At 40.5% G+C, this 27,671-nt stretch overlaps 1 pseudogene; it reads right to left on the bottom strand.

Annotated features, from left to right (window-relative positions):
* Nucleotides 1-362: 362 nt before the first annotated feature.
* LOC118889938 lies at nucleotides 363-8,539 on the bottom strand (annotated as a pseudogene).
* Nucleotides 8,540-27,671: the final 19,132 nt, after the last annotated feature.

The raw sequence follows: 27,671 nt of genomic DNA, 5'->3' as shown, positions 1-27,671 counted from the left end.
GTTTTAAATCTGCCTACCACATCTTGACAATGACATTTGGTTCTGGATTGTTACAACAAGATCAAGCTATCTGAATGAGGAAAGTCAAAAGCTTATTCTCAATTTTTAAAATAAAAATATTTCAAGATTACCGATAAAGAACTCTTCATAAATAATACTGTTCACAAGCAAATATCAATCTGTTGATAATCGTAAGAAACTGAATATGCTATTTTTAAATATAAAAGCAATTTGATTAGGTTTAGATAAATTGAGACTACAACTAAAACTTTTCCAGGCTGTTTAATCAAGTTACTTACAATGTACACATTCCTGAGTATACCTTATTGTAGTGACACTGTTGACTTCCGAATTTTTTGCATTCAGGGTAAAAGGTGTTTCTTCCCAAGAAACTGAACTTTTCTGTCAAATGCGCTTGGTCAAATAGGAGAATTGGGTTCATAAAATGGATTCATTTCAAACTTTATATATAAATCATAGACATCAGTAAAGAAGTTCTTTATTCCGTCTTCTTGCCTGACGTCATGCAGCATAATAAATCTCATATGACCCACAGTGACGAATGCTGAAACAAACCACTCACTGAACTTGTCCCCCGTCTTCAGGTACATGTTGTTTGACAGCCACATGTTCTATCTACGAGGTCGATAGCAGTGTGAGCTACGAACTGGTTCAGATGGCAGTGATCGTCTTTGGATTCTGCTTTTCCAGCTGGCAAAAACTCCATTTCAAAGACTGGATTATCATGGTGACCAACAATGACAAAGTAGAAGCTTCCAGACGTTGTCTTCAATAGATAGCTCCTGTGGCGAGACACCGGTAATGGAAACGCCCAGTGAGTTCCTGTGGCCTAACAGTTTGTTTTGATGAAGGCTTATTTCTAGAAAAAGGAAAAACAACTTACTTTTGTTTCTGATTTAAAAAGAAGGCAAATTTACAATGTATAAGTGCGTGTACTTATATCTGTTCATTTCTTGCCAAAACATCTATTTGTCATCAGTCATTCATACATAGGCCTGTAGGAATGTTTCCCAAAATGAGTCTTAGGGAACTGGGGTCTTTGAGGTATTTCATGAGAACGTGCAGGAGAGCTGCAGTCTTGTTTCCCCTCTTGGACCCTCACCAGGCTCACTTAGCAAACTAAAGGCTTTGGAAGACCTTTCATTTAGCCCTTCTGCCCAACATCTTTGACCACAAAACCCTTGTACGTTTTTTTCATTTAACATCCGTAGAACTCCAGTTCCACAGAACACCCTTTGGGAAGTGCTGGTTCATGATTACTCTCAAGAGCTTAGCACCCTGGAGGGGCATTTTTGGTCCCACTGGCTCTCTGTGGAGCCCCGTAAGTGTAGCGCTAGCTGTGAGCCCATCACCAAGGTGATCTCCTGACATCAGCAGGTTCTTTTCTGTCACAATGGGACAGACAGCATCTTTCAACTTCTTTTTGCAACTCCTGAATGTCTAAAATTACTCTCAGTGAATATTAGCTATTATCACATTGAGACATAGACCTTGGGAGAGACATTCCTGGTCATCCAGCTCCTGTTTTCATACCGACCATGTCACCCGGGCAGAAACCTTAACACTTACTGTGTCAACAAGGTGTCCTAACCCCAAGCGCTGGGAGTTGAGTCGTGGAAGATCTGGAGGCTCACAGCAGGCTACTTTGTGCTTTATTCTTTCCTATCCCTCTTCTTTACATTCTCTTTCCCAGTCCCACAAAGGCCATCCAATTCCTCTCCTTGTCACATGCCTGCGATTTTTGGAAACAGTTTTGTTTTGAACATGCCCTTGGGAGGACTCATCTTTTACCCCAAGCATCAAATATAAGTATTTCTACCAAACTGTTGGCATGTTCCTTCAAGAAGAAATCTGATTACTCTTTCCCATATCACTGTTATTGAAACTGCATATGTATAAAAAGGGAAGATGCCAATGGCAGTGCTTGCTCAATGAATGTAAGTCACCCTCCACCCTCCCCTCTCTGTTGGTCTGGAAGTGCTGTCATCGACCCTGGCTGCACATTACAACCATGTGAGGAGCTTTTTTTTTTTTTTTTAATAGATTTTATTTATTTATTTATTTATTTATTTTTGGCTGCGTTGGGTCTTCATTGCTGAGTGCGGGCTTTCTCTAGTTGCGGCGAGTGGGGGCTACTCTTCGTTGTGGTGCGCGGGCTTCTCATTGCGGTGGCTTCTCTTGTTGCAGAGCACGGGCTCTAGGCGCGCAGGCTTCAGTGGTTGTGGCTCGCGGGCTCTAGAGCGCGGGCTCTAGAGCACAGGCTCAGTAGTTGTGGTGCACGGGCTTAGTTGCTCCGTGGCATGTGGGATCTTCCTGGACCAGGGCTCGAACCCGTGTCCCCCGCATTGGCAGGCAGATTCTCAACCACTGCACCACCAGGGAAGCCCCAGTGAGGAGCTTTTAAAACACAGATATCTGGGCCCCGCTTTTAGAGATTCTGATTTAAATGATGGAGTCCATACATACATTGATTTTTTTAAGCACTGAGGCAATTCAGTTGTACACATCAGGGTAGAGTTTCACTGATTTAGAGCATGGAATCAATGAAGGCGGAAAATGCCATCAGTTACCAAATCGTCAGGAAGAAGAAATGCTGAAATATTTCACAGGGAACTAATACACCAGAGCACCCACAGCACCTATTCAGCTATCCCCCGATCACCAACAGCTTTCCTTCCATTTGTTCAGAAGAGTGTGACAACATAGTAATTTATCCCATTGCACTCCCAGCTTGTGAGAATGGGAAAAGGAATCTAGAACATTTAGGCACTTTCTTTATAGCTGTCACTGGTGTGATGTCACAGTTAAAATTTTACAGCCTGGATGAATATTCAACCAACTCTGATGCACCCAGTGCAGGGTAATAGTAACTATCACTAGTAATCAAATTTGAAAATCCCATTCTTATGGTTTGATTTCTAGGGTCACTCCTGATGCCAACCATTTAGCCTGGGCTCCCTAGGAAGCACAGCTTAAAGGTTTGAGAATAATCCCAGAGATCAGGACAAGGGGAAAGCAGATGTAAGGCGAGCCAATATGAAGATTTGTTAGCAAGCAGGCTGCCACTAGGTGTGACTGATCGCTCAATTCTGTGTGTCCATCCCCTGAGAAGACATAAAAACTGCACCTTAGACCTGTCCATTAGTCAAGGGAGAGATAGGAAATTACTCAGTAAGAAAGTGATGAACAGTAAGCTTGGTTACCCATTTTGTGTGGATGATTGGCCTTGCGTCTGGAAGGAAAAGGACTGGAAAACTAGGGGCAAGCAAGTCTGGGGAAGAGGTATGTAGACTCACCTATAGGAATGGGCACAAAGTACGCAGATATTACTGTCCCCCAGGGAACATCCACTGCAGAGAGGTCTCTCAACGACCAGTGGGGAAGGATGATTCTGTGCTGGACAAAAGGCGCAAGAACAGAGTGGGCGTGTGGCAGAGCCTTGATGGGTCGCCACTGATCTAGCTAATGCTGCTCTTGAATGCCCAACCTGCCAGCAGCGGAGACCAAGGAGATCAGCCAGGCTTTTGGTAGCAGGTTGTTTACAACAGACATCTTCCACTCTGGGGAGACAGAAATTTGTCCTTACAGGAATTGATATTTTATTTGCATATGGGTTTTCTGTATGTAGAGTCTAAACATAGTTGTATTGCAACATCTATGGCCCAACAAAGGCAAGGAAAACAAAGGCTCAGCTTCCTCAGAGGTGAAGGTCAGTGTCACTGCACCAGCACACCAACCCAGACAAGTGTCCTCTGGGACCTGGAGTCAAGAGTAATCATCTTCCTAAAGCACAAATCTGATCGTGTCATTCACTTGCTTAAAAATTTTAATAGCTACTTATTGACCTTAATAGAAAAGTCCAAATTATTTAACGGAGCTAAGAGACTCTGTAAGATTTAGCTTCTGCTTCTCTCCATTCTTTATCTTTTGCCCTCACTTCCTCCCTCTCAGTGCCCACAGCGCTGAACTACTTTCATTTCCTTAAACTGGAGCCAGGCTTTTGTCTGTGTTGCACCTCAGCCTGAAACACCCTCCCCAGCTTGATTAAGGCCGACTCAGCCGTTAGGTCTCAGAGGGGACAGCAAGTGCTCTTGGATGTTTTCCTAGACCCTCTGAGACTGAGTCAGTAGCGGTCATGCCCACTCACTCTTCTTACTTAACTCTTACTGTAATACTCACTATATTACATTGCTTGTCCCTGGATCCCCTATTAGACTAGAAGCTTCCCAGTACTCCTGGAACCCAGCAAAAATTAAGCACTTGACAAAAATTCATTAAAAGAATTAATAAATGAGTTGAGTGTTTTTCTCTTCTTTCTATTAAATTGTTCACTATCTCTTATATCATTTAAAAAGATGAGTGTGCATTTTTTTCTCATATACTTCTCCAATGTGCTTAAGAAGTAAAAAGAAATGGAATATGAACAGCATGAAATTGATGGGGAAATTTAGCAAGGTAAAGTTTATATCATTGGGCTTAACCTCTTATAGTCGTCATTTAGGAAAAATAGATTAAATTCCATATATAGATTCTCAGTCACTGAGCATTCTCCTACATTTTTTATATTTAAAAAAATCCTGTGTTATATTTTTACCACAATAGTATATTGCAAAGCTGAGCACTCTGCCTTTTGACCATTTGTCTTGCAGATGGCCTTGAATTTTATGTGATATCACAATAATTAGAATCTACACTTCATGGTGACTAACAGAGAACAGCAGCTCAATACAGCTATTCCCTTCTCAGCTGTTAACGTGGGGTCCTCAGGGGATAGTGGCTGTCCCTTTCCCAAAAAAGTATCTGCAATGGGTACATAAGTGTCTTCTGAAATGAGAAGAATAAAACTCCCTCTGCATCTTGACCCAAGTAAGACCCATTCTTCAATGAGGATCAGTCGGATTTTACTGTGAGAGAAAGAACAACATGGAAACAGATAGGCTATACAGTATGGTGGTTAGGGTCACAGGCTTTGGACTCAGACATCTGGATTCAAATTCTTCTGCTGTAAGCCTCTCTAAGCTTCAGTCCTTTCATGTACAATGGAGATAATAACACCTACTTCATATGATATTGGGGAGATTAAGTAAAATATTGGATGTAGAGTTCTCAACACATAGTACACTCTCAGTGCACCCCTGGAAGCTGTCACTGATGAGTTCTCACGAAACTGGGACAATAAGGGAATCTGATCAAAAGAGTCTTAGGAACCAGAATATTCATAGAGGGATGGGGGTTGAGAAGAAAGGGAGGAGGTAAGAGGGGATGAGGGGAGTGTGTCCATTTTCTCCAAAGTAGTTTATATCAAACCACAGCTTCCAATCTGGGGTTTGAAAATCTAGGCAATCATCCTAGGAGCCAGCAGTGAAGAAATAAATTGTGATAAGCCTAGTTATATTGTGAAAAATATCCTCAGCAAACTGCAGGGGAGAATTAGCAGGAAGATCCATGGCTAATGTACAGTTTTTAAAGGACTTGCAGAACTCACTGGGACACAAGGATGTTTTGTGCTTTTGCCTACTCATAAACAGATAATAAGCACAGTGACTCACTTGTCAGGTAGAAAGCTTGATTAACCTTTTTTATTTTCCCCCAGCAATAAGCAGAATCACAGTAAACTATTTCCTCAATGCAATCCTGGAGTAAACTGGAGGTTAATTTCTCATTAATTCATTTCAAATTTCACATGGTTAAAATATACTGCCACATAGAGAATGCATCAAATGCACTTTAGAACTTTTCCTGATGTTAGAATTACAAAACTGCACAGCCATAAATAAAACATATTATATTACCTATGCTCACATACAAAGGCTGAAATGATCAATATGAAATTAGTACTTTGTCATTGCCCATACACTTTTATAGCTAATATTTCATTTGTATTGAATGACAAATACCATCAGATGGGCAAGGGAAATATTATCTTCATATTAAAGATGAGGTAACTCCATCTCTGAGAGATTATCTGGCTTTTTCAAGGCCACAAAGCTAGCAAACAAAGGAACAAACACCCGAGCAAGTCTTATTACCCCAAACCAAAATGAAGCCCCAGTGGACCTCACTGTTGCTGTTGTCATGTATGTTCACAATCCCACGTGTTTCAAAGGATTTCAATTGTAGATGTTTAGCGGGCAATGCTGCAGTATAGGAATTTAGACAAGGGCATACAGTCAGACATCTCATGGCCCATGAATAGAGTGCAAATGTAACTGAGAAACGGAATACTGTCTGTTCCTCCTCTGGACCCAATCTTGACCCTTGTCTCTCCAGCATTGTGTTCTGAGAGGCTGACCTTATGATCCACAATGATGAGATTCCTGCTTTTGGCCTCCGGATGGGTCACCCAATAGAGACCTTCTGCAGAAAATTGGAGGGAGGCAGGAGACGAAGGTTTGGGAATTTGTTGTTTCCCCAGCTCCCATTTTGAGGCTGTATCCTTACTAAAGGTCACAGCTTCAGTCCAGCTGCCCTCTCCAGACAGTCCTCTGTGCCTCCTGGTTTAGGGATCACCCCCTCCTCTTGCCCCTTCAGGGCCAGTGGGGTCAGGGAGCCCAGACGTTTCTACCCCTAGGTACTGCACCATCTCTGTACCTCCCCTACACCCTTTGCTTTTGTAAATATCTCTTTATTAAACTCTCTTAGATTATCTGAATTGGAGCGAGCCCCTGTTGCCTGCCAGGATCCTTCCTGACATTACCTTCCAGAGTGAACGTTGTGCAAGGTGTCTATTCTCTATGAAAAGAAGACCATTTTCTCCCCTTTCATAAGATTAAATAAACTAACCTTCCTTTCAATTGAGAATAATACAAGGTGTGTGTCTGATGTCACAGGTGTATCTGGACCACATAGCCTAGAAGAATGCTGTCATAGAAACACTCTTTTCCCTCCTCCTTTTGGTAACAGTATTCTGATTTTCCGTTGAGAAGCCACTCTCTCTTCTCCTTTCAGTCTCTGAGCTTAGGGTGTGACTGTCTTATACTCCAGGAGCATGTGTCATCTATGAGAGAAACTCTAACCACAGCGACTCGTTTAAAGTAGGGAACAAAGGCAGGGGAACCAGAATCTCGAGTCAAGAAAGAGACTCTCTCTTCCCACTGGATTTTCTAAGTTGTGGAACCTCAGCCTGGAGATGCCAGTAGCCATCTCTGACATGATATAAAAGCCAAAATAGCAAAAGGTGGAAAGGAACGATGGTGGAATATGTCTTCCTGGCAAACTGAGTTGAGCATTTGAATTCAGCCATACCTGAAATTGCCCCTGGACTTTACTTCTCTGGGCCAATAAGTTTTTTTTCCCCCTCTGACAGTTTGATTTGTTGCCTGCATCCGGAAGAGTCTGCAGTAAAGGAAAAACCTCCTGATCTGGGAGACGTGAAAATTATTTCAGTCTCTGTCATTTAGAAGTTGTGTAAATTATTTTACCTTTGTGAGCTCAGATTCCTCATCCATAATAGGAGGATTTTGTTCTAGATGTTCTTCAAATGCCTTTCTAGAGCAGAATATGGAGAAAGAGAAGAAGAGGTCAACCTTCCAACTCAGTTGGAACTAAGAGGAAAGTCATGTCTCAAAGCGAGCTCATCCTCTGTTCCCAGCACATCTAGGACAGCAGACAGGTAACCCTGCTCTCCATCCAATAGCAGCTACTACAGAGAACGACCATACCCAGCCCTTGTTAGCTCCATTGATATTCCTAGGAGCTCTCATCTTGTCTTCCTTTCTTTAAATCAACCAAGTACACCACGTAATTTTCATGATATCTCTCTTCAACTCTAATTAGCACATCGAATGACCAAATAAATATTCAATGCCTACTGTAAGTAAGCTGAGGTGCTAGGTATTGTGGTTATTAGCATTCTATCTTTATGTGTATCCTCCTTGGGAGGGACAATTCATTTCAACAGATGAATGCCGGGGGGTGGGGTGGAAATGAGTTTTGAAGTAAAGAGGAAGGAAACTTTTGAAGAGTAGGTCATCCTGCTTATTATCTATCCATCCAATCTTGCCACACACAGTGTCCTGGATACTGTTTCTGGGCTGTTCCCAGTAGCTCCATTTTCTGCTATTATTTTCCAGTGGAAGCAACTTTAGCTTAAATAAACTAGGCTTATACAAAATGAATGTAACAGCAAAATCCTGCACACTTTGTCACATTTTTGTTGAGTTTCAAGGACACGTTTTTATATGGACATTTGGATGGGGAGAAGAAACTATTGGCATCCTCTCCCCCCATTCCCACTAAAGGTGGGGAAAAAACGGAAATTTGCACATTGAGGGTATTTCAGGCTCTGCTGCTTAAACACTCTCTTAGAGATTTGTTTAGTATCTTTTGGATAAATACTCAGTCAAAGTCAAGATTCTTATTTCCTCTTAGGACTCACCTTAGATATCCACACGATGACTCCTGGGTGGAAGGGAAGCTTAGCTGTCCTCTTGGTGGTGAGGAAAGGGGTGATGTCCACCTGCGGGTCCTGGTGCTGTCCTCTGGTCCCCTCTAGTCTTTGAGATGATGTCCTGTCCATCCACTGGGGATCCTCCTGGTAGAAATGGCTGACACTGCAGTCAGCATGACTTGCGATGTGGTGGCCTCCTGGGGTCCAGTGTTTCTCCCTTACCTTGGTCCTCACTAAAGCTGCAGATTCTCTGGGTCTCAGCCACCTCCCTCCATCCTGGGTCTATGGTTTTCTACCATATAGCTTCTGCCACAGGGTCAGTTTCCCCCCGCTCTTCCCACTGCCCGCCTCACTCTTCCATACCTTTCCACCTCTGGGAGCATGTTTTTTTTTTTTTTTTTAATTTAAAAATTTAATACACAAAGTGAAAAACTGTCTAGAATACAAAAGAATTTCACATTTTTTTTTAAACAAGTAATACCTTCTAAATTATTTAACAGATGATAGATCCACAATCCTTTATCTGAAACCCCTGGGGCCAGGTGTTTCAGAATTATGAAATTTTCAGATTTTAGAAAGGTAATTCAGTGCATATACCATACTACATAAACCCCAGGCAGGGTCTGTGGCAGCACCCTACCCCCAAACAAGCAAACACGTTAATATTTCTACAGCAAGAAAAAAAAAAAAGAATATTCACACTAAATGGGATAGATTCAATGTCAGTTCACGTTGGATGTGCAAGCAGGTGAATTTTGTCACCAAGCTTATGAAAAACCTTGTTATCAGAGCTTTTTGGGTTTTGGAATTACAGATCAGGAGTACAGACCTTTATAAATTTATATGACAAGACATGAAAGATTCCTTAAACAAGAGACCCATTTGGATACCTTCCATGCCCCACCTGAGCTGACTGTTCCCAGATACCTTTTTTTTGCATCCTCATGGCATACTACCATGTCTATTTTTCTCTTCTGTTGCCATTTTCTCTCTCTTTTTTTTTTTTTTTTTCAGGAGTTCTCTGAAGGTGGTCTCCTCCTCAGGCCCCAAAGAGGAAAGCCCCCTCTGCTTCTGCCTTTCCTCCTTGACCTCTCTTGATTTGACCCCAGGGGCCTCTCCTCTCTCTTGCTCTAGCTTTCTCTACCTCATGGCTTCCTCCTAGAATCAGAAGGTATATCTGCTTCAGCTTTCTACCCAGTGGGACATCACTAAGTAATATCTTCTTTCATGAACTATGACTCTTTGATACCTCCCTCTTTGTTCCTGGGCAGTAAACTGAGCTTTAATGATGGATGGGCTTTGAGAGAACATCAGTCATATGAGAATAGAAAGTGTAGCTGTTTAATATCTTCTAAATATGATTCCTGTTACATCTAGAATGTGCAAAACTTTATGTTCATTTCTAGCAAGGGAGCTGAGCACAGGCTTGGAAGAGATACAGAGATGAATAAAATGTGGTTTCTACTCTCCAGGAGCTTCTGACTTGGTGGAGGAGACACAGGAGAGCACTATTGGCAAAAGAACCAAATGTAGCCTCCACCTCAGTGCCGTGAGACCAGAGAGGTGAAAGGCTATACAGGCCCTTAAAACCTGGCAGCTTTCAGTCCAATTGCTTCTGTTCAATTCTGCGAGTTAGAAAGCACAGCCAGAAACCTACCTGGACACAGGTTTTGAAACTTAATGATTTCTGTCTCTTAGTAAACTGCAAGTAGGGACTGGCCTTGGGAGTGGGAGGGACCCACAGATATACTCCCTGCCTGCAGGCTGTATACATTTGTACCTTCACTGTAGGAGGGGCAGTAGTTTTTCTCTGGCAGGTGGTAATTGACAAAGAAGATCCTGGGAGAGAGTGGCATGAGATTAGAGCTGGGGTCTCAGCGTGTAGCTCACCCACATCAGGGTTACTGGGAAACTTGTCAGAAATGCAAATTCTCAGACCCCATCCTAACCCTACTGGATCCGAATCTCTGGGAATTGGGGCTTTAAAGAAAAAACATACCCAGTTTTTCCTTTACTATGTGTGTTCCATGTGTCTTCTTTAGCACTCACACAAAACACCACTTCTGACACTTCTGGTCACAAAATGTGTGGAGGTTTTTCCCCACACCAAGCAATTCCCGGCAACACCAGCTGGGTGTCCTCCAGTTTAACTCAATTCTGATACTATCTACATGGAGAGAGAGTCAGATCCCACACGTTAAGGGGTCAATCCCAGAAGACGGCTCCTGCCTCACTTCAGAGGCCAGTCACAAGTAGCAGGAGCCCAGGTTACCCACAACTTCTGTCCAGCTGGACTTCAGATCAGAGGTTCCTATAAACCTCCTTCAGGTTTGATTAATTTGCTAGAGTGGCTCACAGAACTCAGGGCAACACTTAGGTTTACCAGTTTACTAAAGGATATGGAGAAGGATACAGATGAACACAGATAAAGAGACACACAAGGCGAGGTCTGGGAGGGGCCTGAGCACAAGAGCTTCTGACCCTGTGGAGTAGGGGTGTGTCACCCTCCTGGCACGGATGTGTTGCCCAGCTGGGAAGCTCTCCACACCCCGTACTTTGGGGATTTTCATGGAGGCTTCCTCATGTAGGCATGATGAACTATGAACTCCATTTTCAGCCCTTCTCCCTTCTCAAGAGAAAGGAGGGTGGGGTTGAAAGTTCCAAGCTTCTAATCATGGCTTGTTCTTTCAGGTGATCAACCTTCATCCAGGAGCCATTCAGGAGCCCACCCAGTCACCTCATTAAAATTCCTATCACCAAGGAAATTTCAAGGGTTTCAGGAGCCCTGGTTCAGGGATGGGGTCAAACGCCAAATATTAGAACACGAGATGCTCCTGGTGCTCTTGTCACTTAGGAAATTACAAGAGCTTTAGGAGCTCTGTGCTGGAAACGAGGATGAAGACCAGATATTTCTTACTATAAATCACAATACCACAGGGGCCCGGCACTCTGTTTCAACAAGCCCTCAAAGTGGTTCTGTTGCACGTGAAAGTCCGAGAACCACTTTCTAGACTCTAAAACTGTGCAACTCAACACCCGGACCCAGGGCCTGGCAGCATTGACATTACCTAGGAATTTGTTAGAAATGCAGTATCTCAGGGTCCACCTAAGATTTACTGAATACAAATCTTTTAAACCAAGATTCCCAGGTGATTCTTATAAACATGAAAGTTTGAGAACCATTGCACTTGTGATTGGACCTGTAGACAACCTGGCTTGTAGGTCACAGGTAGACAAGATTATTTTAAAGAAAGGTATGTTTTCCTCTCTCTCTGTTCCAGTGGGCCCCCTTTAGTCAAAACCTGGGCATCTGAGAGACAATGATCACGCTGGTCTGAATCACCAACTTGCTGGGTAGCAGGGTGCAAAAAATTATTTTCCTTGTGAATTAAAGATATATCCACTTCTTCCTGCTTAAACTGTCTCATTGGGTTAACTCAGTTACTTTGGGGTAGATGTTCAATCTTTCAAATATACTCCACCTCTCCTAGTTCCTCCCATGAAGGCTCTGTGGAATGGAAGATGCTTATATAATCTTGTGGTGCCAGGGGGAAGGCAGGGTTAAGCTGCTCACATGGCATTCTGTGCAAATTAGAAAAAGATGAGTCTTCCTTAAGACACTCTCCTTCCAGTGTTGGAACATTTTCACACTGATTTTGTTAGAACATGTTGCTGCCATATGCTCTAAAACTGCCATAATAAATGTATGAATCTATGATGTATGTGAAATGAGTGTTGCCCTACAGACATGGATTTCTTGTGCAGTGCTCAACCTGCACAACTGTAGGCTAATCTCTAGTTTTGTACCACATTGCTGTGTATCAGGATGCATACGGGACTTCTCCCAGAGACTTGCAGCTCCCTGCAGGGAAAGCAGATTATTAGCATTGACTATTCTCCCCTACACACTCTGAAGTTTCTGCTGCTCCTCAGGCCATGAAGTTCCACATTTGCCTCTGATGTCCTCATTGTAATTTTTACTACCTCCTCCCTACAGTCCACTGGAGTCAGGCGGCCAGGCCTTTCCATTTTCTTGCATAACAGGAACTTCTGTTTACATCATGACTGCATCATCACTTCCCTTGGCTTAGAGAAAAATCCAAATTTAAGTCATCCAGGCCTGGTTCTTGATATGAAATGGGAGCCCAAGGGATTTTAAAAATTCTTTTCTTTCTCCATAATGTCTGGCTTTTGAGACTCTGCTCTCTAGTGATGCACAATTAATACTGGCTTCCTTTTTCTAGCTAAAATTCCCCCTTTTCCTGAAGCGTGAAGACACATTGCTTCAGAGGATAGGCCCCTTGGGCAGCAATATTTTCTAGATTTGAAAATATATCAGGAAAGGTCTCACAAAAAATTGTATTATTGTACCTTTCTCTTGTGGGACCTTATTGAGGGCTATAAAAAGAAGCCCAAAGACTCCAATGTCTTGAATTTTTCCTAACAATTCCCTAATGCGAGAGCCTTGGTAGACATTTTCTGAGTCCCAGGACATAGCAGAAAACAGTTGAAGCAGTTATTTTGCTACCATTTAGTAACAAGGGCTGCCAACATCGTTCTCAATGGTGAAAAAATGAAACCATTTCCAGATCAGGAACAAGACAAGGTTGCCCACTCTCACCACTTTTATTCAACATAGTTTTGGAAGTTTTAGCCACAGCAATCAGAGAAGAAAAAGAAATAAAAGGAATCCAAATCAGAAAAGAAGAAGTAAAACTGTCACTGTTTGCAGATGACATGATACTATACATAGAGAATCCTAAAGATGCTACCAGAAAACTGCTAGAGCTAATCAATGAACTTGGCAAAGTAGCAGGATACTAAATTAATGCACAGAAATCTCTTGCATTCCTATACACTAATGGTGAAAAATCTGAAAGAGAAATAAAGGAAACACTCCCATTTACCACTGCAACAAAAAGAATAAAATACCTAGGAATAAACTTACCTAAGGAGACAAAAACCTGTATGCAGAAAACTATGACACTGATGAAAGAAATTAAAGATGATACAGACAGATGGAGAGATATACCATGTTCTTGGATTGGAAGAATCAACACTGTGAAAATGACGATACTACCCAAAGCAATCTATAGATTCAATGCAATCCCTATCAAACTACCAACGAACTAGTTCTGTTTGTTCTACAGAACTAGAGCAAAAAATCTCACAATTTGTATGGAAACACAAAAGACCCCGAATAGCCAAAACAATCTTGAGAAAGAAAAACGGAGCTGGAAGAATCAGGCTCCCGGACTTCAGACTATACTACAAAGCTACAGTAATTAAGACAGTACACAGGCACAAAAGCAGAAATATAGATCAATGGAACAGGATAGAAAGCCCAGAGATAAACCCACGCACATATGGTCACCTTATCTTTGACAATGGAGGCGAGAATGTACAATGGAGAAAAGACAGCCTCTTCAGTAAGTGGTGTTGTGAAAACTGCACAGCTACATGTAAAAGAATGTAATTAGAACACTCCCTAACACCATACACAACAATAAACTCAAAATGGATTAAAGACCTAAATGTAAGGCCAGACACTATAAAACTCTTAGACGAAAACATAGGGAGAACACTCCATGACATAAATTACAGCAAGATCCTTTTTGACCCACCTCCTAGAGAAATGGAAATAAAAACAAAATTAAACAAATGGGACCTAATTAAACTTCAAAGCTTTTGCACAGCAAAAGAAACCATAAACAAGATGAAAAGACAACCCTCAGCATGGGAGAAAGTATTTGCAAATGAAACAACTGACAAAGGATTAATCTCCAAAATATACAAGCAGCTCATGAAGCTCAATATCAAAAAAACAAACCACCCAATCCAAAAATGGGCAGAAGACCTAAATAGACATTTCTCCAAAGAAGATATACAGATTGCCAACAAACACATGAAAGGATCCTCAACATCACTAATCATTAGAGAAATGCAAATCAAAATTACAATGAGGTATCACCTCACACCAGTCAGAATGGCCATCATCAAAAAATCTACAAACAACAAATGCTGGAGAGGGTGTGGAGAAAAGGGAACCCTCTTGCACTGTTGGTGGGAATGTAAATTGATACAGCCACTGTGGAGGACAGTATGGAGGTTCCTTAGAAAACTAAAAATAGAACTACCATACGACCCAGCAATCCCACTACTGGGCATATACCCTGAGAAAACCATAATTCAAATAGAGTCATGTACCACAATGTTCATTGCAGCTCTATTTACAATAGCCAGGACATGGAAGCAACCTAAGTGTCCATCAACAGATGAATGGATAAAGAAGAGATGGCACATATATACAATGGAATATTACTCAGCCATAAAAAGAAACGAAATTGAGTTATTTGTAGTGAGGTGGATGGACCTAGAGTCTGTCATACAGAGTGAAGTCAGTCAGAAAGAGAAAAATAAATACCGTATGCTAACACATATATATGGAATCTAAAAAAAAAAATGGTCATGAAGAACCTAGGGGCAAGACAGGAATAAAGACACAGACCTACTAGAGAATGGACTTGAGGATACAGGGAGGGGGAAGGGTAAGCTGGAACAAAGTGAGAGGGTGGCATGGACATATGTACACTACCAAACGTAAAATAGATAGCTAGTGGGAAGCAGCCGCATAGCACAGGGAGATCAGCTCCGGTGCTTTGTGTCTACCTAGAGGGGTGGGATAGGGAGGGTGGGAGGGAGATACAAGAGGGAGGGGATATGGGGATATATGTATATGTATAACTGATTCACTTTGTTATACAGCAGAAACTAACACACCATTGTAAAGCAATTATACTCCAATAAAGATGTTGAAAAATAAATAACAAGGGCTGCTAACTTCATAAGCTAGAGCTGTCCCCATTGTCCTTTCCTTCAGACCTCTTCAGCCCTATTTGTTCAACAATCTTAGTCTGTAACTTACATCACCTTCACTTCCGTGTGCCATGTTCCATTAGGACCCTTTGGGGTTCAAGAAAGGAAAAAAAATCTGACTCAGACTGATTTACAGAATAAGGAGGCTGATGTGGTTCACGTAACTGCCATGTGCGGAGAATCATTGTCTCAGAAGACCCAGCTCCAGTGCTCTGATTCCCTGAGTTCTCCTTTCTTCCATGTGTTGGCTATTTCATGATCACAAAATGGCCAGGAGATTCCAGGAAGCTCATCGTCATTTGACATCATCCAGAGTGAAACAAAGAGCCTTTGTCTCAGCATTCTAAGCAGGTTAAGCCACCTGGACACCACTGAACCAATCGTTCCAGGGGATTGATCTATTTTGATTGGCTTAACTTAGGTACATGCGCCACTCCTAAGAAACCACGTGGATTTTGAAGAGAATGTCGACCTGATGCACAGGACTCTGGGTCATTAGCTGGCTTCTAGTCAGTCTTGTCAATGAGCCCTGGGCCCCAGGATAATCAGGGAGGCAGCAAAGAATAACTGAGGTTCAAAGAACCACTGAAAGCTTAGATAATGTCATTGATCAACTGTGATAGTTAGACTGGAAATCAAAGGTCCCTCCTCCTTTTTCTTAACATCATGTAAACCTCCCTGATTCTGGTGTGAACCTGAAAAAGGACAGCCCAGTAATGACTGAGATGGAATTTCCTGTAGCTTGGTGGTATGTGGGCTGGGAGTTATAATTTTTTTTTGTAGCACTGAGTCAGTGAATAGAGGCAGTCATGTCACTGTATAATCTGCAACAAAATTTAGTCCATATATGAACAGCTGACTAAAAATTTAAGGGAAGAACAACCTAAAAAAAAATTCTCATGAGGACAGAATGATAGATGTTAATCAATATAATACCTGTTTTTACCAATTTAAAATGAATGTCATTGAAAATATTTGTTTCTATTTTACTTTAACAAACGTAAGAAATATTAATAAAATCTTTCTTAAAACTATTTCTCCTTAACCTTATTTTCCCATATAATCTTAAAGTTTTTCAACTGGAAGTACAAATAGTTCCAAGGGTTTCAGAAACTGAACTCTGAGGTTAGGACAAAGAGTGAAATTGTACCATTTTTAGTTCATTCCGTTAATGAACTTTATTCACTTAACAAACAATTCCGATTACCAGTGAGAACACCCTTAACAATAGTCCTTTTAGGAGTCAGAACAAGATTTGTAGAGCAAGAGAAAGAATCTCTGCTTATTCCAGACCCTGATTTGGCTTGGCAATTCTTTCATCCAAGGGGAAGTGGATGAGTGCTGAAAGGCATTAGGTCTTTCTGTCCCATAGTCTTTTTTTCTTTTTTTTTTTTTAAATAAATTTATTTATTTTTGGCTGCGTTGGGTCTTCGCTGCCGCGTGCGGGCTTTCTCCAGTTGTGTCGAGCGGGGGCTACTCTTTGTTGTGGTGCGTGGGCTCTAGAGTGCAGGCTCAGTAGTTGTGGCACTCGGGCTCAGTTGCTCCGTGGCATGTGGGATCTTCCCGGACCAGGGCTCGAACCCATGTCCCCTGCGTTGGCAGGCGGACTCCCAACCACTGCGCCACCAGGGAAGTCCCTGTCCCATAGTCTTTTTGAACACAGGGTGTCACATGCTTCTTTCTTGGGTGAACTGCCAGAGAAGCACAGAAGACATTGTCCCAAAGATTCAAAACAGATTTCCTTAGTATCAGCGAGTGTCACTTCCATGAATGGGTGAGTGGTATGACAGAGGATTTTTTTTTTTTTGGTTATATATATATATATATATATTTTTTAACATCTTCATTGGAGTATAATTTCTTTACAATGGTGTGTTAGTTTCTGCTTTATAACAAAGTGAATTAGCTATACATATACATATATCCCTGTATCTCCTCCCTCTTGTGTCTCCCTCCCACCTTCCCTATCCCACCCCTGTTATATATTTTTTTAAAACAGTAATAAAGCTTAACAGAGCTGGCACTTATTATGCACATGCTTTTAAGGTTGCTGGTACGCTGTTCTGTGGCATTCCTACAGAGGCACTTTTTAGTCCATTAGTGCAATTCTTTGATTTGATCCATTTAACTGTCAAAAGAAACCAGGGTTTCCAAGTTAATGTATTTGTTAGTAAGTGCCAATAGTCTTAGAAGCAAGACCAGAAATTTTACAATAATTTTGAAAAGGATTCTTTTAGAAGGATGTTTACAAGTTCAATCACATTTCCAAGAAGGACTGATGAAAGGCTGAGAACTGAAGTTAATATTTTTCATATCATGGGAAAGTCCAGTCATTGCAGAACAAGATTTCTTTTTTTTTTTTTTTTTTAATGTCTGAAACATTTATATTAACATATTTCCATACATATTTCCATACAAATACAAATATAAGATTTTTAGAAATTTCATGTAATGTCTGAAACATTTATATTAACATATTTCCATACATATTTCCATACAAATACAAATATAAGATTTTTAGAAATTTCATGTAATGTCTGAAACATTTATATTAACATATTTCCATACAAATAACCCAATGAAAGTTTAGTATTAGTTGTTTTGTTTGTTTTTTTATACTGCAGGTTCTTATTAGGCATCAGTTTTATACACATCAGTGTATACATGTCAATCCCAATTGCCCAATTCAGCACACCACCATCCCCACCTCACCGCAGTTTTCCCCCCTTGGTGTCCATATGACCATTCTCTACATTTGTGTCTCAACTTCTGCCCTGCAAACTGGCTCATCTGTACCATTTTTCTAGGTTCCGCATACATGCATTAATATACGATATTTGTTTTTCTCTCTCTGACTTACTTCACTCTGTATGACAGTCTCTAGATCCATCCATGTCTCAACAAATGACTCAATTTCTTTCCTTTTTATGGCTGAGTAATATTCCATTGTATATATGTACCACAACTTCTTTATCCATTCGTCTGTTGATGGGCATTTAGGTTGCTTCCATGACCTGGCTATTGTAAATAGTGCTGCAATGAACATTCGGGTGCATGTGTCTTTTTGAATTACGGTTTTCTCTGGGTATATGCCCAGTAGTGGGATTGCTGGGTCATATGGTAATTCTATTTTTAGTTTTTTAAGGAACCTCCATATTGTTCTCCATAGTGGCTGTATCAATTTACATTCCCACCAACAGTGCAAGAGGGTTCCCCTTTCTCCACACCCTCTCCAGCATTTGTTGTTTGTAGATTTTCTGATGATGCCCATTCTAACAGGAGTGAGGTGATACCTCATTGTAGTTTTGATTTGCATTTCTCTAATAATTAGTGATGTTGAGCATCTTTTCATGTGCTTCGTGGCCATCTGTATGTCTTCTTTGGAGAAATGTCTATTTAGGTCTTCTGCCCATTTTTGGATTGGGGTGTTTGTTTCTTTGATATTGAGCTGAATGAGCTGTTTATATATTTTGGAGATTAATCCTTTGTCCGTTGATTCATTTGCAAATATTTTCTCCCATTCTGAGGGTTGTCTTTTCGTCTTGTTTATGGTTTCCTTTGCTGTGCAAAAGCTTTGAAGTTTCATTAGGTCCCATTTGTTTATTTTTGTTTTTATTTCCATTACTCTAGGAGGTGGATCAAAAAAGATCTTGCTGTGATTTATGTCAAAGAGTGTTCTTCCTATGTTTTCCTCTAAGAGTTTTATAGTGTCCAGTCTTATATTTAGGTCTCTAATCCATTTTGAGTTTATTTTTGTGTATGGTGTTAGGGAGTATTCTAATTTCATTCTTTTACATGTAGCTGTCCAGTTTTCCCAGCACCACTTATTGAAGAGACTGTCTCTTCTCCATTGTATATCTTTGCCTCCTTTGTCATAGATTAGTTGACCATAGGTGCGCGGGTTAATCTCTGGGCTTTCTATCTTGTTCCATTGATCTATGTTTCTGTTTTTGTGCCAGTACCATACTGTCTTGATTACTGTAGCTTTGTAGTATAGTCTGAAGTCAGGGAGTCTGATTCCTCCAGCTCCATTCTTTTCCCTCAAGACTGCTTTGGCTATTCGGGGTCTTTTGTGTCTCCATACAAATTTTAAGATGATTTGTTCTAGCTCCGTAAAAAATGCCATTGGTAATTTGATAGGGATTGCATTGAATCTGTAGATTGCTTTGGGTAGTATACTCATTTTCACAATGTTGATTCTTCCAATCCAAGAACATGGTATATCTCTCCATCTGTTGGTTTCATCTTTAATTTCTTTCATCAGTGTCTTATAGTTTTCTGCATACAGGTCTTTCGTCTCCCTAGGTAGGTTTATTCCTAGGTATTTTATTCTTTTTGTTGCAATGGTAAATGGGAGTGTTTCCATAATTTCTCTTTCAGATTTTTCATCATTAGTGTATAGGAATGCAAGAGATTTCTGTGCATTAATTTTGTATCCTGCAACTTTACCATATTCATTAATTAGCTCTAGCAGTTTTCTGGTGGCAGTTTTAGGATTCTCTATGTATAGTATCATGTCATCCGCAAACAGTGACAGTTTTACTTCTTCTTTTCCAATTTGTATTCCTTTTATTTCTTTTTCTTCTCTGATTGCTGTGGCTAGGACTTCCAGAACTATGTTGAATAATAGTGGTGAGAGTGGACATCCTTGTCTCGTTCCTGATCTTAGAGGAAATGCTTTCAGTTTTTCACCATTGAGAATGATGTTTGCTGTGGGTTTGTCATATATGGCCTTTATTATGTTGAGGTAGGTTCCCTCTATGCCCACTTTCTGGAGAGTTTTTATCAGAAATGGGTGTTGAATTTTGTCAAAAGCTTTTTCTGCATCTATTGAGATGATCATATGGTTTTTATTCTTCAATTTGTTAATATGGTGTATCACATTGATTGATTTGCGTATATTGAAGAATCCTTGCATCCCTGGGATAAATCCCACTTGATCGTGGTGTATGATCCTTTTAATGTATTGCTGGATTCTGTTTGCTAGTATTTTGTTGAGGATTTTTGCATCTATATTCATCAGTGATATTGGTCTGTAATTTTCTTTTTTTGTAGTGTCTTTTTCTGGTTTTGGTATCAGGGTGATGGTGGCCTCATAGAATGAGTTTGGGAGTGTTCCTTCCTCTGCAATTTTTTGGAAGAGTTTGAGAAGGATGGGTGTTAGCTCTTCTCTAAATGTTTGATAGAATTCACCTGTGAAGCCATCTGGTCCTGGACTTTTGTTTGTTGGAAGATTTTTAATCACAGTTTCAATTTCATTACTTGTGATTGGTCTGTTCATATTTTCTGTTTCTTCCTGATTCAGTCTGGGAAGGTTATACCTTTCTAAGAATTTGTCCATTTCTTCCAGGTTGTCCATTTTATTGGCATAAAGTTGCTTGTAGTAGTCTCTTAGGATGCTTTGTATTTCTGCGGTGTCTGTTGTAACTTCTCCTTTTTCATTTCTGATTTTATTGATTTGAGTCCTCTCCCTCTTTTTCTTGATGAGTCTGGCTAATGGCTTATCAATTTTGTTTATCTTCTCAAAGAACCAACTTTTAGTTTTATTGATCTTTGCTATTGTTTTCTTTGTTTCTATTTCATTTATTTCTGCTCTGATCTTTATGATTTCTTTCCTTCTGCTAACTTTGGGTTTTGTTTGTTCTTCTTTCTCTAGTTTCTTTAGGTGTAAGGTTAGATTGTTTACTTGAGATTTTTCTTGTTTCTTGAGGTAGGCTTGTATAGCTATAAATTTCCCTCTTAGAACCGCTTTTGCTGCATCCCATAGGTTTTGGGTCGTCGTGTTTTCATTGTCATTTGTCTCTAGGTATTTTTTGATTTCCTCTTTGATTTCTTCAGTGATCTCTTGGTTATTTAGTAACGTATTGTTTAGCCTCCATGTGTTTGTCCTTTTTACGTTTTTTTCCCTGTAATTCATTTCTAATCTCATAGCGTTGTGGTCAGAAAAGATGCTTGATATGATTTCAATTTTCTTAAATTTACTGAGGCTTGATTTGTGACCCAAGATGTGATCTATCCTGGAGAATGTTCCATGCGCACTTGAGAAGAACGTGTAATCTGCTGTTTTTGGATGGAATGTCCTATATATATCAATTAAATCTATCTGGTCTATTGTGTCATTTAAAGCTCCTGTTTCCTTATTTATTTTCATTTTGGATGATCTGTCCATTGGTGTAAGTGAGGTGTTAAAGTCCCCCACTATTATTGTGTTACTGTCGATTTCCTCTTTTATAGCTGTTAGCAGTTGCCTTATGTATTGAGGTGCTCCTATGTTGGGTGCATATATATTTATAATTGTTATATCTTCTTCTTGGATTGATCCCTGGATCATTATGTAGTGTCCTTCCTTGTCTCTTGTAACCTTCTTTATTTTAAAGTCTATTTTATCTGATATGAGTATAGCTACTCCAGCTTTCTTTTGATTTCCATTTGCATGGAATATCTTTTTCCATCCCCTCACTTTCAGTCTGTATGTGTCCCTAGGTCTAAAGTGGGTCTCTTGTAGACAGCATATATATGGGTCTTGTTTTTGTATCCATTCAGCCAGTCTATGTCTTTTGGTTGGGGCATTTAATCCATTCACGTTTAAGGTAATTATCGATATGTATGTTCCTATGACCATTTTCTTAATTGTTTTGGGTTTGTTTTTGTAGGTCCTTTTCTTCTCTTGTGTTTCCCACTTAGAGAAGTTCCTTTAGCATTTGTTGTAGAGCTGGTTTGGTGGTGCTGAATTCTCTTAGCTTTTGCTTGTCTGCAAAGCTTTTGATTTCTCCATCAAATCTAAATGAGATCCTTGCCGGGTAGAGTAATCTTGGTTGTAGGTTCTTCCCTTTCATCACTTTAAGTATATCATGCCACTCCCTTCTGGCTTGCAGAGTTTCTGCTGAGAAATCAGCTGTTAACCTTATGGGAGTTCCCTTGTATGTTATTTGTCGTTTTTCCCTTGCTGCTTTCAATAATTTTTCTTTGTCCTTAATTTTTGCCACTTTGATTACTATGTGTCTCGGCGTGTTTCTCCTTGGGTTTATTCTGTATGGGACTCTCTGCGCTTCCTGGACTTGGGTGGCTATTTCCTTTCCCATGTTAGGGAAGTTTTCGACTATAATCTCTTCAAATATTTTCTCTGGTCCTTTCTCTCTCTCTTCTCCTCCTGGGACCCCTATAATGCGAATGTTGTTGCGTTTAATGTTGTCCCAGAGGTCTCTTAGGCTGTCTTCATTTCTTTTCATTCTTTTTTCTTTAGTCTGTTCTGCAGCAGTGAATTCCACCATTCTGTCTTCCAGGTCACTTATCTGTTCTTCTGCCTCAGTTATTCTGCTATTGATTCCTTCTAGTGTAGTTTTCATTTCAGTTATTGTATTGGTGATCTCTGTTTGTTTGTTCTTTAATTCTTCTAGGTCTTTGTTAATCATTTCTTGCATCTTCTCAATCTTTGCCTCCATTCTTATTCCGAGGTCCTGGATCATCTTCACTATCATTATTCTGAATTCTTTTTCTGGAAGGTTGCCTATCTCCACTTCATTTAGTTGTTTTTCTGGGGTTTTTTCTTGTTCCTTCATCTGGTACATAGCCCTCTGCCTTTTCATCTTCTCTATCTTTCTGTAACTGTGGTTTTTGGTCCACAGGCTGCAGGATCGTAGTTTTTCTTGCTTCTGTTGTCTGCCCTCTGGTGGTTGAGGCTATCTAAGAGGCTTGATGGGAGGCTCTGGTGGTGGGTAGAGCTGACTGTTGCTGTGGCGGTCAGAGCTCAGTAAAACCTTAATCCACTTGACTGTTGATGGGTGGGGCTGGGTTCCCTCCCTGTTGCTGTGGCGGTCAGAGCTCAGTACAACCTTAATCCACTTGACTGTTGATGGGTGGGGCTGGGTTCCCTCCCTGTTGGTTGTTTTGCCTGAGGCAACCCAACACTGGAGCCTACCTGGGCTCTTTGGTGGGGTTAATGGCAGACTCTGGGAGGGCTCACGCCAAGGAGCACTTCCCAGAACCTCTGCTGCCAGTGTCCTTATCCCCACGGTGAAACAGAGCCACTACTCGCCTCTGCAGGAGACCCCCCAACACCAGCAGGTAGGTCTGGTTCAGTCTCCCCCAGGGTCACTGCTCCTTCCCCTGGGTCCCGATGCACACATTACTTTGTGTGTGCCCTCCAAGAGTGGGGTCTCTGTTTCCCCCAGTCCTGTCAAAGTCCTGCAATCAATTCCCACTAGGCTTCAAAGTCTGATTCTCTAGGAATTCCTCCTCCCGTTGCCGGACCCCCAGGTTGGGAAGCCTGACGTGGGGCTCAGAACCTTCACTCCAGTGGGTGGAATTCTGTGGTATAAGTGTTCGCCAGTCTGTGAGTCACCCACCCAGCAGTTATGGGATTTGATTTTACTCTGATTGCGCCCCTCCTACCGTCTCACTGTGGCTTCTCCTCTGTCCTTGGACGTGGGGTATCCTCCTTGGTGAAGTCCAGGGTCTTCCTGTCAATGATTGTCCAGCAGCCAGTCGTGATTCTGGTGCTCTCGCAAGAGGGAGTGAGAGCACGTCCTTCTACTCCGCCATCTTGGTTAATCTCAAGATTTCTTGATTGTATTTGATTTTGAAATTAACTGAACACACATTTCCTAGATAATGAAATTTGTATTTTTATTTAAAAGTTTGCACTGAACAATGACATGCAGACTTCCCTAGCCCATTTCTTTATTGGCTTGCTTTTTGAACACCTAATTACAACATTATTTGAGGAATCATAACCTATTTTTTAAATGTGTAAAAACCCACTGGTGCTTCATAAAGAGCTTAAGAAAATTATAGGCAGAAGAAAAGTAGATTATAGGCCATTATATGTTTAATGATATGCAAATGCTGTTAAACTAGAACATGATTTTATTACTGTTCTTTGGGGAAGAACAGATTTAAACAATTCAAAATAACAGATGTAAGTTTTTAGTGCTGAGATCTAACAATAATAAATTAGAAATGAAAGTCATACATATATTGAATTACATCTTGACTTTCATAGATTATAATTTCATCACAGTAGACAAAATTGCAAACCGCTTACAGCTCATATGTTTTATGTTTCTCTTCATGGGAAAGGTGGCCAGTATTTTCTTCAGTGGGTAAGTTAACTGAATTAGAACAAGTCATCAATGTTATACCCATGATCCTGCAGAAATTATATGATTTAGCCTACATTCTCTCACATGTAGACTGACCAATTTAACCGAATGGGAAAAAAAAATATTAGAATGGCATAGGGAGTTTAAACCAAGTGAAATTATCTGATGGTTACTGAGCTTTCTAGAAAGCAGAGAAATAAATAATGCAAACTGAATTTCAGCATTTGCCCCCATTCATTTCCAATTCATAGGGAATCTTTCCTGTTTCTTGGATGGAAAAATGTCATTCTAAGCTCCTCTTTGCTTCTGGGGAGTGGCTGCTAGCCGTAAACTACAAGATCCTGAATAGAACACGATCAACACCTAGTGGTCACAGACAAGTCTTGAGTGTGATTTTTCTTGGCCAGCAACAAGTGATGTCGTAAGAAAAGGATCTTTGGAAAAGAAGAGGAATCTTAGCTCCCACATCACTTTTCCCTCATCCAAGTTTGACCCGATGTTGCCATTGCCACCTTATTCCTGCAAACAAGGGGCATTCAGCTAATGCAACTAACAAATGCGACCATCACCCTGTCGTGATGGGTAAGCTGTATGAAATGCGAAAGAATAAAAGAAATAATAGGGGTCAAAATTTTTTTTTAACTTGAATTGAATCAAGTGTTTATACCATGAACGAAGAATAAAACAGGACATCCCTGCTTTCGTTTAAATTAACCTTCTGTTATTTTCCCCCAAAGGTTGTCTGCCCAGGACATGTAAATAAAACATCCCAGTCAGAACTGGATTTTTCCAGAATAGTAGAGCAATGGAAACAGTGCAGATACAAGTTTTCTTACCATGGCTTCCTTGGCAGCCGCTTCTGGTTGAAGGAGAAACAAGGGAGGAGGGAAGGGGAGGGAAGAATCTCAACAGTGTCTCCCAGCTGCTGACTCAGTAAACAAGAAAATAAAACACTCACGTGTGCATCATTTCAGAAGGCAAAGAGGTCGTATGTGTTCTACTTGTTGATATTAGACATATTGCAAAAGAGTACAAACATAGGTTAAAAGGTCCCAAGGAATTTTTGTTTGTTTGTTTTTGTGAGGTGAGGCAGGTTGTTGGAGTCTATGAATATGTGTTCTTTGTGTGTTGTAACATCTATTGGAGGAACAGACTTCTGATTCACAGCAGGGTCACCTGATGGACCTAGAAAAAGAAGTCTCTAATCACAAAGGCCTTTATGGGTCAGGGTGTTATCGCAGCTGATGTGTTTCCATAGCAACCTGTGGATGGGTTTCACCTGAAGAGAGGCCCACGCATCAATGACAGAATGATGACAGTGATGTCTGGGCAGAAAGGAAGCCCAGGGCAAGATAAACACGTTTTAAACAGAAATGCCTACACGCTATGTATCACAAATTCTGTTTTAAAATAGGTACTGTCTAGTTAAAAACAGGCGAAGTCAACAGAAGCAATTGGTAAATAATTACGTATTTGATCATAACATTAAGGATTGGAAATATAATTTCTTGGGGAGAACATTTAGCTTAAATTAAAAAGAGAAAAGGGAATAAATCAGGTCGGAGAGGCAAATTTTCTCAGCATGCTCGTAGGGAAGTGATGTTATGTAATTTGAACAAAAAGAGGTGATTTTTTAAATGTCTTTTAACTTCTTCACCCATGAAGCTTCTCCCAGACTAGGTAGAGAAAATGGAGGTTTTAAAAAGCTGTTCTCAGTCTCTTCACTGACCTATCCAAGATGTCTAATTGAGTTCATTGAAATAAAAAATAACATTCTGAATAAGGAACAAAAGGTCAAAGACTTAAATTAAAAATGGATCTCTACATGTTTATGGTGATGTACATAGCATGTGTCTCCTCAGAAATGTGAACTCCTAGAAGCAGGCACTATTGAGAATGTGGAAGCAACAATAAAGGCCCTTAAGTGACCGTAATGGACTTGTTGAACCATCTGGGAGAAGTAACCGTAGCAGTGGTGTGTGAGAACCAGCCCCTACTAGCTCACGCTGCTATATTCCTACCCTCAGAGTGCCTCCAGGGACTGTTCTATCTTGTGGGTAGCTATCCACTAATCATGATGAAGATGAGAATAACTGATAGTAATAAACATTTAGAAAACTCATCATAGTTTACAAAGTGTTTTCACATCTACTTGTTAAAAGCAAGTGATGCTACCGTTCCTGCTGTTTATAGAAACTGAGCCTTAGGGAGAACGTGAACATTTTTTGAGGTCAAACGGTTCATAAGTGGATAATTGCTGGTGTTCTAATCTAGGTCTTCTGACAAAGGCGTCCCAGGTAATAATAGCTACAAGGTCTTATTCCTTCCAGAAATCCTTTTAGTTTAATGGAGAACCTTAATCAGGAACCTATCAAGCCGTTCAAGACTGAAGGATTAACTTTCCAATGTTGGGACTGTCGATAATTTTAGATCACGTCTAGAGTGATTTGCCCTAAATCACATGAGCATCTTCCTAATGTGGGTTCTCCGTGGTTGGCCCTGCTTAAAGGTTTTGGCAGCCTGGTTCATTTTGGAACTTACTCAAATGTTAGATCAATGGTTTTGCTGTTAATTATTAAGTAGAACTTTCTTACTAAGGGGGCCACGAATTTGTATCTGCCACATCTCTTGATATAGCCAACTGAGGACAAGTTCTAACCAGTTCTCTGTAATAGATCAGCTTAATTGCTATCTATATGACTTATTTTATTTCCAGAGGTATTAATTTATGAAATAACTCTCCTTCTCCTCCTTATTCTTATCTAAATCCAACGACTATCTTGAATAACTCTCCATGTACATATGTCTTTTGCATCCCTAAAGAAAGAAATGGTAGAAATGTCAAAAAAAAAAAAAAAAAAAAAAAGCATGAAGGAGGACAAGCAACTCTGGAGGGAAGTCGGTGTTTCTGGGCTCAAGATGTGGCTCTGCTTCCGACGAACTGTGTGATCTCTGACAAGACAATCTGCATCTGAGTTTCCAATGCGGGCAAAATTGTTCCTGGATCTTTTACTTTCACACATATTCAATGTATGTGCTGCCAATAATTTATCAGGAAAGAATCGAACAGCCCAAACTATTTTAGTTCCTTTTCTTTTCATTGGTGTATCTTTAGCCTTTAAGTATGTATAAGTGTATCTCGGGGTGCCAGACTCAATCTATTAATTCTCCAGAAACTTTATGATGAGAAAAGTGCAAAGGACAGAGAAAGCACATAGGACCTCAAAGCAAGGTGGTTTTCTCTTGTGTACCCAAACTGTCAGTCATGGACAACTTTAATAGAA

This window comes from Balaenoptera musculus, chromosome 2 (genome assembly GCF_009873245.2).
Source record: "Balaenoptera musculus isolate JJ_BM4_2016_0621 chromosome 2, mBalMus1.pri.v3, whole genome shotgun sequence".
Lineage (NCBI taxonomy): Eukaryota > Metazoa > Chordata > Mammalia > Artiodactyla > Balaenopteridae > Balaenoptera > Balaenoptera musculus.
The sequence above is the reverse complement of the archived record's forward strand: the minus strand, read 5'-3'. Positions and strand labels throughout refer to the sequence as shown.